The sequence below is a fragment of the Ambystoma mexicanum genome, chromosome 10, assembly GCF_040938575.1.
Source record: "Ambystoma mexicanum isolate Mex_15411 chromosome 10, UKY_AmexF1_1, whole genome shotgun sequence".
NCBI lineage: Eukaryota > Metazoa > Chordata > Amphibia > Caudata > Ambystomatidae > Ambystoma > Ambystoma mexicanum.
Window position 1 is genome coordinate 94,950,471 of NC_090932.1, and position 15,485 is coordinate 94,965,955.

General features: G+C 44.8%; 1 protein-coding gene across 7 annotated transcripts in view; it reads right to left on the minus strand.

Moving 5' to 3' along the window:
• The window catches only part of ARMC9 (armadillo repeat containing 9), a 1,454,284-nt gene that overhangs the window by 586,173 nt on the left and 852,626 nt on the right, over positions 1 to 15,485 (minus strand). The gene's annotated exons all lie outside the window — the stretch shown is intronic.

A 15,485-nucleotide genomic window follows, 5' to 3' on the forward strand; every position in this document is an offset into this window, starting at 1 on the left:
GGAGAATGTAAGCCGGTAAGATAGCTCAGTGGGTAGAGCGCTCGCTGCTGTGATCTATGTATGATATGCAGGTCACAGGTTTGAATCCCAGCAAGGCCAACTCAGCCTTTCATCTTTTGAAGATCGATAAATGAGTACTAACTTCGGTTAGGAAGATAAATGTATGTAAATGCAGCGCTTTGGCGAAAGAGCATATAAATAACACATTATTATGATTGATTGGAGAAAATGTTACTGTTTAAGGACACTTTGAAAATGGACATTTTGTTTATACTTTTCCCCCACTAGAAAGAAAAGAAAAATTACACTTGTTTTATGGAAATCCCGCGGAATTTGCATACACAAAAATAAAAACTGGCCAAGATGAAGTTTTTTTTTCGGGCTATCACATCACTTTGCGGGAACGAGCTCGGGGCCGCTGTCTAGATGGGACATGAATAAAGACAAGAAGGTCGCGTGGATTTTACACCCCAAAAGGCTAAGTAAGGCACTATTTGCGTTAACGCTTTCAAGGTAACAAAACGTCCCTTTTGAGAACTGTGGGCCCCTGATGTATCATGGTCAGGTGTTCATCGGTCAGAAGAGCCCTTTTGTTTAACTACAGACGAGGTTTGGGAGGCAGGCCCCGACACCGGTAAGCCAGAGAGCAAGTGGGGGGAGGGTATACGACATAAAAAACGGATCTGACGTGGAATCCCGGGGAAGCCGTCACACCACTCTTTAACCAACGTGCAATTGACACAAGCAATGTCTCTTTGTATGGATATAAACAATGCAACTGAAACAACAATCGAGATACCCTTCAAATTCCAGACTATGACTTATTGACGGATTCTTACCCCTCCTTCACAGGCGCACTAAATTAAGACAGCAGGCGCTAGGAGGTGGAAAAGCTGGAATCCACCACAGGCAAACCACATCCCTCTGCCCTCCCGTGCCCCTCACCTGATGATGTTGAAAGCGAATAGGCATTCATTGCTCACCCCCATCACCTCCGACAAACAGCTAGTAATAGCTCACCAGGTCCCTCCCAATACTGTGAGGTAAAACTGTCAGCCCTCATCCTACACCGCCTAATAGCTGCAAGAGCCTATCCCTACTGCAGAAACCTATGCAGACATGCGCAGTAGCCTCAACCTGCCTGCAGATCACCACCAGGGCCACTTTCCCAAGATAAGGCTCACGGTCTCAATACCATCGCATAATACAGAGTCAACATACTACACCGCTCTCTGTCCATGCTCCTACTTCTAAATCGCTCTGTCGCATATGACACTGCAAGCTACAACATGCTGCACTGTTCCATCATCTGCCGCCGGTAGCCAGGGTCTTCTGCTGCTTTAGAGGGGGGACTTAACGGGATCCAAGAGTCCCCTGTTCCCCACAGACCCCCCTAACCACCCCCCCACGGTGCAGACCATGGAGCTGGCACACCTAGGAACGATAGCCCATGTGAGAGAAGCGAAATCAGGCTGTGCCCAGACCACGGCATTTTCGATTCCACTGAAACTAGGGACACATTAGCTACAGCCCCATTAACAAAAGCCAAGAACGGCTGCCCCACAGAACCAGCAGTGCCTGTATTTTCTACTCTCCTCGCGCGGCTGCAGAAATCCCATCGACATCTATAAAGGGATGTCAAGGAGAAAAGGAAACTTGAGAATCAGACACTCATCCACCACACTACAACTCCACTCTCATACAAGCCAAGAGAGTCCCCCCTCCCTGGGGCAGGGACAGAGTGTGACAACCGGAGAGCAGACTACCCGAGAGGAGGGACTAGAAAGCCCCAAATCATAACTGGAAGCCACCGTCGGGCTGGTGTGTGGCTCAAAAGCCGATCATTACACAAGCTGCCTAAAGAGACGCACCAGAGTTCCCTTAATCCAGGGAAAGGTTGACATGCACGGCCATACTGTGGCAGGTAGAATGAGGGCCACCCAAGGGGAGAGTCAAGCCCATCTAAATATCTATATCCAGGCTTCAAGCCACACCAAGGCTGGAGCCGGACCGCCAACCCCCATCTCAGCTACCATAACTGAATTCCCTTTCACCAGAGAGAGACTAGATGGCAGGAACAAAGTATTATAAACGGGCATTAGCATACTTGATCAAAAAACATTTGACCTGTTCCATTTGAGCGAATTTTTAAATATATGGGGAGGGGTAAGGGAATTGGTTAAAGTGGGGGGAAGTTGAGGGGGAGTTGCAGAGGGTCTCCACCTGCATTTTCGACCATAAAACGACCAAAACAAATTTGTCAAATTAGAAAAGGTCAAATATTTTCGACCAAGTCGACCTAAAACTTATAAAAGGACTCAGCCTCAGTCTGTCAGTGAATATGTTTGGAGTAGGAATTAGAGGCCAAAGAGTGGAGACAGGAGCTGTTTTTGAGACGGCTGGAAGAGAAGCAAGAGACTGGTCGGGTCCAGTGGACTGGAGGACAGTTAGGAGAGACTTGGCAGCATAGAACGATGTGAGCTGGAGGAGAGACCCAGGAGAGCATAACAATTAGTCCAGAGAGCTGCAGCGAGAGGGGAGTGGTGGCCAAAGAGAGCAACACTGATAGTGCAGAAGAGTGTGGTGCTCAAAGTAGAAAATCAGGAACCCATAGGGAGGAACAACCTAAGGGTGATAGTGCAGTGCAGGTGGTGCCTTAAGGAGTGAAGAAGGTGCCCAGATCTTGAGGGTGACAGTGGTGTCGAGGTGGGAAGTACTCAGAGGAATGAAGGTGAGCATAGTGAGGATAGGGAAGAATGTGAGACTAGGAACATGAGTACTCAAAGGGGTGAAGGGTAGGAGAGTAACAGCAGTTGTAAGGCAACTCCCAGCGATCAGACAGAGAAAATACAATCCGCTAGATAAAAAGGCTGGGTGCACCCTTTATCGAGAAAGACAAGAGCTTTTATTTTGTATAGAAAAAGGAAAAAGCAACAGGGTATTATGAATACACTGCCGAAGAGCTTGCAGCCGTCTTTCGTACAGAATTCAGATTATAAACCCACAAAACATCATTTATGACACACTCGATATACAGTGCTATTCCCCCACCATCATTGGCTGCTGCCTATATGCATGCTAATAATTACATATAACCATTCCTCTAATTGGTTCCGCTGTCTTCTCGCTCCTCTTCACCACATGTGGATAACGTCTTTGTCCATCAAGAAACGCTAAAAAGCAATTGGTTAAAATCAGCTAGCACCACCCTACCTTCGATCCTAGTCACGTGACATACACCTTGTTATCAATATGAACTCAGTGGGTAACTTTGAGGTCAGTTTGGCCCTTACATACAAAGCGGCCCTACATCCCAGACATGTTGGCGCCTCCACCAGGCCGGATCACTGGAGATTTGAGTCACTGTGACAAGCAACCAAAGGAGACTACACATTATTTGGTCACCCTCTGACCCTGCCCAGCTTCCCTGGCCCAGATCCCGGACTCTGGGAGTTGCCCCTACCTCAAGCCAAGTCCCCCCTTTTCTTGAACTAAGTAAGACAGCAACATCGCTATGCTGGTTGTGGAAATGTAACAGGCGGTGGGAAAACTAAGCAGAAAAGACCACAAAACTGGCCCCAAAGGAGACGGATAAAGAAAAGGGAGATGTCCCTGTACACTAATACAGCAGAAGACAGGCCAAGGGACCGGGGATAAGGCAAGTTCTAGAGAATGGGTGACTTAAGGAATGTTTGTGGAAGAGATTTTTGCCTACTAGAGAATGTGTTTTCTTTGTGTCACTAGAAGGGAATATGAGGCAGCACAAAGCTGAAGAAAGTCTGAACTTTACTTTCCCACAAACTTTCTGTCTGCGTCCCCCAAGAACGATCCTGACGCTTTTGCTTGCTGCCCTTTTATGCCCACCATGTCTATCATTTTTGTGCACTCACTATTAAAGTTACATAATAAACCACATTTAATTTTGTGTTTCCGAGTGAACCTGATCCTTGGTCTCAGTCATCTCTAGGACAGGACATTCCTCAACTAGCAACTCGGCTGAGTTGCTAGTTGAGGAACTTGAGGATAGTTGAGGATTTGTTCAGGATTCTCAGAATACTGGTTCAGCAGGAAGGAAAAGGTGCAAAATGCAGCTTGGTGCCTGATCTTTAGGGTAAAAAAACACAAGAATGAGACTCCATCCACACAAGAAAGTCAGGGGTCAACCATGCCATCTTGCTGAAGTGTCTCAGTGATAACCTGTCTATCACTGATCAGGCCCTGGCCTGGCTGACCTCCTTTCTCACTGACAGACCCTCTCGGGTCCAACTGGGGTCTCTACTATCTCTCTCTACATGTGGTGTTCCCCAGAGCTCTAACCTCTCTCCCTGGTTGTTCAACCAATACCTGGTACCTCTCGCCCACCACATCGCTGCTCTCTGCTTCATCTTTCAGTGTTATGCCAATGACACCAAGCTCTCTTTCAGGCTCCCGTCGGCCCCCTTCTTCTCCTTCTCTCATTCCTGACTGTCTGCCATTCAGGAGTGGTGTGCCGCTAATGATCTCTGCCATAATGCCAGTAAGACAGAGATCCTCCTCTTTGGAACACAAGCTCCCTCCTTTCCTCTCTCTCTGGCTGCCCACTCTGGATCCTCTTCCTGCTCCTACCTGTGAGGCCAAGAACCTTGGGTCATCTTCAACTCCACTCTCTCCTTCTCTCCTCACATTCTCTAAGAAGTCAAACTACCAGCTGCACCTCCTCAGAGGTATTGTTCCTTTCCTCACTTTCCCCCAGTGGTTCACCGTCTCCAGAGCTCTGGTCCTCTCAAGGCTGGACTACTGCAACAGCCTCTTTCTAAATCTTTCTGCCTCTACTCTCCGTCCTCTTCAACTCATCCAGAACAGGACTGCGAGACTTGTCCTTGGCCTCAAGCCCCGATATCAAATCTCTCCAGCTCTGAAATCTCTTCATTGGCTCCCAGTGGTGGCAATGATTAAGTTCAATACCCTCTGCATTGTCCACAAGGCTTTCTGGGGCCTGGGACTGCATTACCTCCAACGTTCTCTTCCTAAGTATCTCCCTTCGCGAGCTCTCAGCTCATCCACCTCCAACTCTCTGAGGTTCAGACGCTTTTCCAAGCAGAGAGTTGGGGCAGATCTCAGTCTTCAGCTGCGGCCTCCCTCTGGAACAGCCTCCCTGCCTCTCTCAAACTTCAGCAGAACCATCTTCAGTTCCGGAAGCAACTGAAGACCTTCCTCTTCGCTTCCGCTTTCTCTCTTCCTCTCCCATGCTGAGACCCGTCTGGTTCCATGGACTGGTCACCTGGCCACCTTCTGAATTTGGGCCCAAGTCCCTGCCTGTCCAGTTGCACCTTGCACTGCCTCTTTGCTCTCCCAGCACTTGTGGCCTGTATCTGTAACCCTACAGTCCCCTCTCTCTGCACTTATGAGACACCCTTTCGCTGCACATTCTGATTACCTGCATTTCCCCCCCCTTTTTGCACTTCTCCCCTTCTTTCCTGCGCTTGCGTGATCTGAGGGACACAAGGCCCAGTAACATAGTTGTTTTGTCCTCCCTCTGTTTCCTCCTCCTTGTCTTGTCACTCCTAGAAAAACCTGTGTACAGGGCGTTATAAATGCCTATCATATATGAAATGTAAAGTTCTTATGCTTCTCTTTGTGTTAGTTGGTCTTGTAAGCGTGTACAACCACATTCCTTTATGGGCAAAAAAGCAGAGTTTTCTTTGCTAAAGCCACGGTAATCTTCAGTGGTCCCTTAGGTATTCTGGTAAATTGTTCCATTGTTTGACTTACTGGAAAGCACATTTTAGCCTGCCAGTCAAGCCGTCTTGTGCTTAGTACAACAGAAGCCTATGATTGTTCTAGCGTAGGGATCAAGTTTGTTTATATTTCACAAATTCACCCTTAATGTACATGTGTCACTGCTGCTATAATGCCTGATGCACCTATCCAGGGTGTTGAACTCTTACTTTATAGGCATCCAGGAAAGGCCATGTAGGGCAGGAGTGATGTGTTCAAACTTTCTTACTTTTAGCAGCGTGCGCAGTATTGAATTTTGCACTCTGTGCAGTTAGGATACCAGCTAGGCCGGAATGCCAAGGTATCTGCTAGTTGCATAGTGTAAGGAAAGCATGCTATCAACAGTAGACACAGACACAATAGATGCAAGATTTAAAAACCTTTATTTTGTAGTTTACTGGGGTTGGTGAAATTCCTAACTGGCCCTAACTCTAAAATGGGAGTAGTCTTGACCATAAAACAAACAATAAACGAGTCCAAGTCAGTCTATTCAAAATAAAAAAGGCCTATACTAAGAAAACCTAACCTTGCCCTCCTTCTCAAATGACAAATGTGTAAAGGGAATACAAAAATGAAAATAGTGTTAACAGAAATGTCAGAATAGCTTAGGTAACAACTCCCTTCCCCACGTTCAGAAGCAGAGGGTCTCGAGAGTTTCTTAAAAAGGATAGGTGGATGGCCCTCTAGTTGATAGATATTTCAATAGAGCAATTGGGAGTTTATGGCACTGGAGACATCCGCTTGCATTTCATGCTATTTAGGGGGTATTGTTGAAGGTGATTGAGAGACACGTGCACAGGTCTTTGAAAATGGAAAGATGGTTCACATCACAGTGTAGACCCAATATGTACCCCTATGGCATGTTCAATATTGCAACTTGCGTGTGATACAATGGGGGGTGAGGGGGGGGTCTTGACTGTGCACAGTATTTCGATTTGGGATAATGATGGGCACAATTTGATTATGTATTAATTTGTGAGATCTATAAAAGGAATGTGGTCTGTTTTCGGTTTACATCTAAAGTTTCTGCTCCTGAAGGGATACTTTAACCTGAAACGCGTTGAGCATTGAATTTGTATCAGAACATTAAAGAAAAAGTTTTTGATTTGAAGATCTGGAATGAATTACCTTGTATTTATCTTTGTTATCTAAAGTGTATTCTTGCCTTATTTGAATTTTGTGTAGCTGCTTCGGCAGCACTATGGTGTGCAGGGGACGGGAGTGTCTATAAAGTGGACACTTTAGATGGCACAGTTCTATCAGTCTTGCTGGTATAATTCAACGGTTCAGGTTTGGGCTTCAAGTTTTTGACAATCAAATCAATTCTTTAGGCGTCGTCCGCCTTACCACAAATATACAGTTATGCTCTTGAATTTCATTTTGCAACTACTCAACACAAGCCGGCCTCTCTTTTCACAATTAACTCTTGACTTCATAACAGTTCAGCACAGGCTTCCCTCTGCCGGGCTAGAATCCGTCTTTCTCTTTGTGGGGGTTCCCTTGCCTACATTCTGTCCTTATCTCTTTTTACTGTGGAAGACTTTCGAAACTGGAAGGATTTTACGTAGACCTCTGCATGACCACTTCAACCTCCTTTTAAACAATTTGACAATCACCAATCTTCCCAACACTAATGCTCATTGGTACTTGTAGTTTTACTTTTGCCTTCTTGGCATCTTCCAAAGCTCACACGCAACACCAATGCCTCTTGGTGCTTGTAGTTTTACTTTGCCTCTTGGTATCTTTCAAAATTCATGTCCTCTTTACTTTTGCCCTCTTGGCAATTTTCAAAGTTCATATAGATTCCTTTTCACTCAAACTCTCGTTTGGGAACGCAGTTACTTTCTTGCCTTCGTTTCCAGCTTTCCATTAATCAGACCATTTCACAGAGATGTTTGAATGTGCGATTCCGCTTCGCAGCACCACACTGTTACTTTGTATACTTTTCTCAGCATTCAATCATTGTTCTCTTCAGTATGCGTTTCATAGGCACACGCGCAACCTTCACCTTCAACTCTTGTTACATGCCTCTTTTGCTCTTAACACAAACAAGGCTTTTGTTGCCTTGGATAACTCGCTGTTAATTGGGATTCTTTCTTCAATGCTTTTCCCGTAGCAATCAAGCCTGTTACCAACGCCTCCTCTGCTCCTCCCCAACTCCGCCGTTCACCCGGGAGGATAGCAGGCCGCCTGGAAGCACTTTGAAGGCTTCCCTTTTCCGCTCGCTCGTATTCGGTCGTGGAGCGCTTATGGCTTCCCAAAAGGATGGAATTCTCACCTGGCTCTCTCTTGTTCTCTGCAGCAGCCGATCAGCCCCTTGGCCTTCTAACTTCCAACTACTCTCAGCCAAACTACAAATCTCGCATAAACGTACCATCACAATTCATCTAATCTATCGACTCCCTGGGCCCATAGGCTCATTTGAGGAAGATATGATAACCCTACAATCCGACAACACCAAAACGTCCTTGCAAATCCTTATATTGGGCAACTTCAACCTAGCCTTCAATGACCCCAACGGCCTACAAGCAGCATCGCTGGCCAACACCCTAACCGATCACGGATACCTGCAAAAAAAAAATCACCCAGCCAACCCATGAGAAAGGGAGAACCCTTGACTGGGTAGCAGACCTAAACTGCAACATCACAGTCACAGACATCCAACCCTAGCCATGGACCGATCACCACCTCCTCTCCTTCGAAGTTGCCACAAACAATACACCTAACAAAACCACCCCCGTAGCTCTGCCGTGCCCAACAAGAAATAAACGAAACATCACTGCAGAGGCAATCATGCCCCTGCTGATCCCCACCCTAAACTCCATCATGAACACTACTGACCCTAAACCTACTAGTAGACACCTACAACCTCACCATGTCCAAAGCCTTAGACGCAGTTGCTCCCATGAAAATGTGCAAAGGCAAACCAAGAGCCCACTTGAACTCCTGGTTCACCCCCGAGTTAAAAACACTCTGATCTGAAAAAAGAAAGCTCGAATCCCTATGGAGACACACCCCATCCTTAGAGAACAAAACCAACCTGGTCAACCTCTCAGCTATACAAAGAGAAGATCATCCGCACTAAGCGCGATACCTACTACAACAGAATTAACCAAGCCAGTTCCAGCACCAAAGAGCTCTTCATCATATTGAGAGAAATGGAGACACCTAACTCCCCTACTGACACATGCCAAAAAGACAAGCCCTGGTGTACGAGCATTCAGAATGCTCTCACCAATAAAATTGCCACCCTGCCAACCAAAATATCAAACAAACAGCGCAACCTAACCAACACTGCCATCAACATAGCCTCAACTCCTCCACCTCAATAGGATTTTACCCAACGCTCCCAGGGCTTCAAATTCTCAAAAGTATCTGTACCAGAAGTAGAAAAAATCATCGCCTCCCTGAAACCCATGAGATGTCAGGGTGATAGCTGCCCAGCAGAGGTCATCAAAGATGCTGCCAGAGACTTAGACCCCTTTGTAACAAAAACGAATCAACGCCTCCTTCTCAACATTCTCCGATGATAAAAATATGTCTTTACTATGGCTGCTACTTGTGGTTCAAAGAAGAGCTTGGTGTGTCTACTGGGAATCCTAAGTTCTTCACTATAGTCACCGGGGTGCGGACTGCCTTACGTTCCGGAAGCCAGATATAGGAGCGCTAGGCCCTTGGGTGTGCACTCTCCAGTAGTACCTCTACTTCAGTCAGGTTTAGTTGAAGGGAGTTGAATTACAGGCAGGGGAATTATTATCAATCTGCCTGATTACAGGCAATAGGAACTGGGCTGAGGAAATCCCCTGCACCAAAAAACGGAAGATCCAGCCAAAGGACAATGTTTTACTGCGTTTATTGAAAATTCAACAGGGACTGAGGTATGAACAAACGTTTAGTGATCATAGTCTTTTGACCTTACAGCTTAACTGGAATTTCTTTGTCGGAAAAAAAAATCTTTCTTCAATCTGAATTTATTGTCAATTCAGCACATTCTCACGTGCGTTGGAATGTGAGATCATTAGCAACCTTCAAGAGCATGATAGAATATAATTCCTTATCAGTGCATCCAGCACAGTATTCAGAATTATTGCATACCTTTGTTAAAACCATTACAGTCCCATACCATAATAGAATTCGTCACTCTCACGCCTTCGATTCTGAAAGTCATTGCATTAGAGCTGAGTTCAGGAAAATAAAGAAAAAACTTGTTGCCACTGCCCATCCATCGCGCTGGCAAGATCTCAAAACTGCTAAATGCAGGTATAAAAATTGTTTAAGATGTGGGAGAACACACATATACCAACAAGACAGTGAAGCCATGGCAATCGCAATGACTAATAAAAATTCTGCAGATATGTGGAATCTTTTAAACAACCATACCTATCATCAGCAAGGTGATTCCCAAATTTATAGTGTGCAAGAAGGAAGTTGGGTTAACCATTTTACGGCTTTGTATGCTGACCCCTAATATGCAAAGCTTCAATATGAGCCAGTGTCTACATCACCCTGGCAGATAGACTCCTCACACAATACCATGTATGCTCTTATATTGAAGATTAGTGCGTCCAGGGCCATGGGCCCAGATGGGCTTTCCAATTATATGTTCAAAGCAAATCCCCACGAATGGGCTCATATTCTTGACAACATCTTTAATGGAATATTAAATATGCAACTCATTCCACCTTCTTGGAAAACCTCCATCATCATCATCATACCTATTTTTAAAAAAGGCGATCGCAGGACCAATTGCGCTCTTGGACGCTCCGGGTAAGATTTTCAACAAACTAGTTTTGCATGATTTCAATGCTTGGACCATGAAATTCTATCTGCGTGACCCTAATCAAACCGGCTTTGTGGCTGGCATGGGCAGTAACATCAACTTACTTGCCCCTCAATGCCATCAAAGCACAACGTCAGATGCAAAAGCAACAAGTTTTCTTTGCGTACATAGATCTTTACGCAGCATTTGACTCAGTTAGCCATCTTTTACTTATGTTCAAATTACGGCGAGATCATTGTCCACCCAGGCTTTATGATATCATCCACTCTTTACACTCAAATACTTCCATCCAAATTCGTATCACTATAGATGGTCTACTCTCAGAAAAGATTTCCACTGAACGAGGTTTGAAGCAGGGCTGTTTGCTGGCCTCTGCTATCTTTAACTACTTTATCCATGACGTTAGAGCTTCGTTTTCCAATGTCATGTCAGATTCTACCAAATTTAACAAGCATCCGATTCAAACTTTAATGTATGCGGACGACCTTGTTCTCATTTCCAAAACTCAGATAGGTCTTCAGCGCCTTTTAGAAGCTTTCCATGATTACATAAAGCTGAACAAGTTAAAAATTAATATAGCGAAAACGCAAATCGCAAGTTATTCTCCCAGGCGCTCTGGTCCGCAAGCGCACGTTTGGACTATCAACCAGTCTCCAGTCACGGTAGTACCACACTATATCTACCTGGGGATGTTGTTTGAGGGTAAAACAAAGGCACTGGGCCATGTAGAGCGCGTGGAGTCCAAACTAGCTTCGGCTATCTCCCAAGCACGTATCATCATGTATAGATATGGGAAATTCTCGATTATGCCAGCATGGCATTTCTGGAACATGAAGATTGTACCATCTTTGCTTTATGGCCTAGAAACCTTGCCCAGTGATTCTCCCTTTCAATTTGTTAAGTGGGAAGCCAAATTTTGGCGGAACCTATTACATTTGCCTCAATGTACGCCAGCGGCTTGGATTAGATATGAGATTGGGCTGGTTTCTCTCCAGGCGTCAGTGAGTCATGCCTTTATAAGTACTTGGCTCTGGAAGTTTATCAAATCCTAGCCGAAGCAGAGATCTCTCTTGATCTACTGCTCAGTAATCCGGAAAAAGCCAAGTTTAAGATTTTGCAGGCAGACTGGATCAAAACTAGAGAAATATGCTTAACCTATCAAGACGGGGATGTGTTCTGATTCCCCCCCAAAAAAGTCTGTGCTCTGCCTCCATATCTAGTACGCTCGCCTTCACATAAACTTCCTGCTGGCATACTACACTTGCGTTTTAACTTATGGATCACCAATGACATGCAAGCAAAACGCAGACTTCTTCCAGCCCAAAGTCACATCTGTCGATTTTGTTTAGATGGTGACACCCGAGAAATTTTAGTACATTTAATTACTGAGTGTTGTGTACTCTGGCCGTGAGAGAGATCTATTTTACTAGATAGACATTGCAAATATTTGGGTAGTGTAGCACAACAGGAATGCTGGTCTATAATTCTAGGTTCGTTCAATATGCCTCTTCAAATTGCAACCATTAATTGTTTGACGAGCTTAAAATTGGAAGATGTGGTAGATGACCTTGATGCAACTCAGAATACTTAAGCCACGTTGAACAATTTTGCTACCAGCTGTTACATTGATATGTTATTGGTATCTAAATAGCGCATCATGCTGGAAAAAATCCTATACATGTTGAAGTTATTTTAACAATTTTGAGTCATTACATTTTTAGTAAGGGCCCGTTGTATTAATGGTGATATTTATATTGTAATTTTGTGACTATATGTTTGTTCATTATTTATTTGAATCTATGGTGATATGTATATTGTTATCTTGTGACTATATGTTTGTTTATTATTATCTTTGTTTAATAGCTAATGTCTTATTTTTGATTTGAAAGGTTGGTTTAATTCAGCCGTTACAAATACAAATAAACAAAGATATGAACAATGCAGCATTTTCCACACTCGCTCATCGATCTTGAGCCTGTCATCCAGTTTTGATAATGTATGACATCACAAAATGAAGTTACATTCTAGAAAACCTAACTTGGATCGGGAATGTTTAGGAAGGTACACAATATACACATTATATAGGGGGTTAGTGCAATAATTGGATAAAACGGATCTGGTGGCTTCTCCTGCAACCACCTCTAAATGTTGCAAATACAAACGTTACAGGTTAGTGTGCAGTGATTGAACAGCGCAACAAAGTGTGAGTTTAACGTGGCATGTGGATAGGGTAGAAGGGGTCTTCTCCGCCTTGGAGTTTGGGAAAGTTACCAGGCCAAGTGCAACTATTCAAGGTGGTGAGAATGGCCCTGAAGGTGCTGCATGTTCTCATGTGCTCAACGAGTTACCATCTCCGATCTCCTAGGGCTTGAGAAAGAACCTTCAGCTTTGAATTACTTTTGTATCGTCCTGCCTTTGGCTGGATGGGAACAGCCTCCTCAGCCTGGCTCAAATGAGTGGGCTCTGTCTTGCAAGTTCTGATCACGTGTTTAGGGACCACAAAATGGATTTATGCTGCCTGCAATTATGAGGATTTTCAGGTTGTATTCCCTGAAGGTGTCCTATCTCTTCTGCCAACTTGAAACTTTCCTTCTCTCGTGTCCTTGGCAAAGTGTGCATGGTGGCTGTACTGGAGCCCGGTCTGAGTGTTTCAGCGGGATCAGCCTGTCAGGTTTTCTCTGTATTCTTGAGTCCTTCCTGCTCCTTCCATTCACTCCAATGTACTTATGGCCTCCATCTTGTTTTACATCCCCCACCATGGAACCCTTCCCCCTTCCTGCTCCCCCTCCTTCCTTTATCTTTTCCCCATGATCATCTCCCTCCCCTGAGCCCCTCCCACCACATTCTCGCCCTTATACCCCCTTCTGTTTCCCTCCTCCTTCTCCTCCTCCTCACCCCTCCCTCCTCCCTCCTAGTTCTACTGCCCTACCCTCCCTCTTCCCTTCAGTTTAATTGCTCTATTTACTGTTTTGTTGGTCTGATTCATATTGTAAATTGCTTCTACTGTTATGTTATATGTATCCAGTTGTTAAAATTGTACAGCGTTTTGGAGTAAAGCGCTATATAAACATAATCAATACAATACAATACATGGCCGCCATGTTAGTTGCGTTTAAGCATCAGCAAGCAGCTCATATGTATTCTTGTGCATATTGCGGTTTCCATGTGACAAAGATGTTTGTGTGTCAGTTCTCTAACTACGTGAGTCATAAGCATGTTCTTCGTGTCTGAGGGCAATAAATCTAAGTGTCTGTGTAACTTCACGCAGGGATGACTATGTGTTTCATGTCTAACGTATCTATATCATGGTGTCAGTTGTGATGTCATTGTCTTTCTTCGAGGTTAAAGTCAGTCAACTTGCTTCACTGATTGCAGCCTCATCTCTTCAACACCATTATCAGGATAGGGTCTAAATAGTTGTCTGAGTGAATAGTGTTTCTCACACCTGCGATACATTGATGATGGGGAGGAAGGGCCCAGAAACGATGTACACCTCTCTTTTCACTGCTGTCGAGAAGAGAGATGCGTTCAATCCCCCCTCTGGTCAATAAGCCGAGCATACTTCCTTGATAACTTTCCCTGTTCATGTGCGACTTTGGGATCCATACTTTCACCACTCCTCCCAAGTGTCTGTGCTATTTCACTTGTTCATCTAAGATCCAGGTCATATAGCAGCAGTACCCATCTTCCCCAATAGTTGCATGGATCTGGGGGAAATGAGAACCCTGTGTCGGGCGGGAACCGAGAACATTTCTTCAGGTGTGATTGGAATACATTGAAAGTCTATGTCTCTACGTCTGTTTTGACCTCTACGTTCAGTAATATTTTCATCCCTATTGTCTTTTTGGTAGTCTTCTTGCATTGTGCTACAGCTACTCTAATAACGCAGAAGGTGAATAATATTAGCACTAAGGCAGCTATCAGTACCTTCAGTCCGCTAGCCATCCATGATAGTATCCAGGAAAAGATGTATGTCAGCCAATCTTTATCTGCTCCTATTGGGTTTGTCACTGCCTCCATTTTGTCATGCAGGTCTGATAATTGCATGATTTCCTCTCTGAGCTCTGAGTGTCCCCTTCTCTCCATCATGGGAGGGCACGTATGTGACGCAGTATTTTCTTTTTATATAATTATAATTGTTAATTTATAACATGTTTAATACCAGGAATGGTCTCCAAGTGTGGGATCGGGATTTAAACCTGTGTTGCGAGGTGTTGTCTTGCTTCCAAGACAACCACATTGCCCCTGAGCTATCCTTCCTCCCCTGGAAGGATGGCCCAATCGTGGTGCACATGCTTCCTTCCATTGCTGTGAGCAGATCCAGAACATATCTGTTCTGCAGGGTCATCAGTCCGACACCTCTCAACTCTTCTTTAATAGCAGTGAACCCCTTGACGGTCGGATTTGTCTAACAATTCCCGTCTGGTGATCTGGAGCCATGTGGCGTTCAAGTTGGACTCAACTCCTGGAACTACTGACGCAAATAAAATCTCAGTTCTGCAGGATACCCTGTGCTCTTGTGGTATCGTGTCAGATAAATAGTTTCCTCTCTTCATTCTTATCAGCTCTGCAGATCTCTTCTTCCTATGGTGTGTGCATTTTGGGGAACCCACCTACTTGTATGTCTTTTCACGGAACTAATAATGCTGGTGAGTTCAGTTGCACTAAAGAGCATATTCCTCCCCAGTTTGGCGGTAGTTGCATGTATGCCTTGGACCCATAGGCCCAGTGGTGATCCATTAGCACTGAGGTACTGACCTTCATGCCTGGTATCTCCGATATTCATCTGCATCAGTTGTTCTCTCCAATCTTCACTGGACCGTCATTCTGGAAACACGGACACATTCTCGAGCCAGCTTCATTCTCCACTTAGGTGAGCAGCTTGGCACTTGCTGCCCATTCCTTGAGGCAATAGTCATTTTCCTTCTGCACCACTTCTACTGGAACC